The following is a 2,065-nucleotide window of genomic DNA, read 5'->3' on the forward strand; positions in this document are numbered from 1 at the left end:
TCACTATCATTTGCTGTTTCCACAATTAGATCCTCACTTAACGCTTTAGATTCTAAATGTGTTCAGTTAACAAATGATGGTGGCACAAAAGAAAGATTTGCACCCGAATCAAATAAAACTTTGGCACATACTGAATTAACAAGGAATGTACCTGTCACCACTTCACGGTGTTCTTCCGCCTCACCTCTCGTCATTTGAAAGGCTCTCCCTTTAGCATTACCCTCTGTCTGTCTGGTCCCTCCCCGTCCACTTGGACTAACACGATTATCCATTTGCCCACGACCTGTTGGCACATATCCAGATCCTCGACCACCAGAATATCCAGATCCCCGTCCTCCAGCTAAACCAAATCCTCTATTCTTTTCTTGCGGACAATCAGTACTTATATGTTGGGGTGAATTACAAATATAACATTTTTGCATCATCCGACAATCTCGAGCTATATGTCCAGGTTCCTGACATTTAAAGCATACTCGAGATTCTGTATTACAATTTCCCTGATGTATTTTATGACATCGGGTACAAGCCTTATCATTAAACCTTTAGAGTGGTCGGTTCATATTTTCCATAAAACTCGGTCTACAGAAATCAGTTAACGTAGCTTCCCCCTTTCTTTTCTCTCCAACCCTTTCTTGCGGTTGTCGGTTAATATCTTGTTCTAGTATTTCAGCAGCATCAACTGCCGCCTGAAATGTTGTCGGATTCCTGGATATCACATACTTTCTAAGATTTGCCTCTAATCCCCAGATATACTGTCTTACCTTACTGTTTTCGGATATAATATAAGCTTCGGCAAATCTAGATTGTTCCATGAACACTTCAGTATATTGTCGAACTGACATATTTCCTTGTTCAAGACGAAGGAAATCATCTTCCAACTTTCGAACTGCAGCTTCAGGACAATACTGCATCTTAAACTTTACCACAAACTCTTCCCAAGCCATAGTTTTCAGAATATTCGGGTCTGAACTAGACATAACTTCCCACCAATACAAAGCACTTGATCTCAAACGAGATACAGCGAACATTACTTTGTCTTCTTCTGCACTTTTACTAATTTGCAGACTCAACTCAATCTCCTTAAGCCAGCACATAGCTTTAACAGGGTCACGCTCACCAGAAAATTTAGGAGGTTTACACGCAAGAAACATCTTGATATCTCCTCCCTTCTGTTCTGAGGATGCAGTAATAGGTACAGATGTAACAGTTATCGGTGTACTAGCTCCGGCTTCCTCTTGCTCAGAATTTCTTTCCACATTTGAATCAGTTTGGTTTGTATGTTTCAACAAATTTACCAAACTTTCCTCGAATTTTCCCAGCTCAGCTGCCAACATATCTTGAGTAATATATTTAGGGTCAGAAACATTATGTCCACCCCTAACTCTTCCTTGACCTCAGCCCGACATTGAACTTTCTTGAGCTGAAAATTCCTGTTCCCCATGAGTTTCTTGTCTAGTACCTCGCCCTCTACCTCGTCCTTTACTACGACTTCGTGTTTCTATTACATTTTCTGGATTCTCTTCTTGCATAACATTTCTTCTTCCTCGACCTCTTCTATTATCAGTTGAGGTCCTTTCTGATTGATTGAGATTATCTGCCATTTCCCAGTACGTAACCTTTTCTGTCACATTTAAACACACATGATTATTCTCATAATCATAACATAATAACACATTTATCCTCATGCCCACTCATAACTCAGATTATATCAATCATATATAATCTCCCTTTCTCACAATAGTTTCAGCTATAACATATTCCCATGTTCATAGACCCAGTGAAACCTATTATCTTAACTTTCCACACTACTAGTTTAAGTCTAAGTATTTCGCAAATACCAACTGTAACAACCCTCATATTCCAAATACATATAATTCACATTATCATGCTCATAATACTAAAATAGTATTATTACAAAACATGGACTATCAAAATGTATCTCTAATACATATGTGAACATGCTAATATCATCATTTAAACTTTTCCCTTGCCTTTATCTTTCATCGTACACTGACCTGCAAAACAGGTTAGTCCAACATCTGAGCGTTAGACCAAAAGGTCTAGT

The sequence above is a fragment of the Cynara cardunculus genome, unplaced genomic scaffold (genome assembly GCF_001531365.2).
Source record: "Cynara cardunculus var. scolymus isolate 2C unplaced genomic scaffold, CcrdV1 Un_Scaffold_5171, whole genome shotgun sequence".
NCBI lineage: Eukaryota > Viridiplantae > Streptophyta > Magnoliopsida > Asterales > Asteraceae > Cynara > Cynara cardunculus.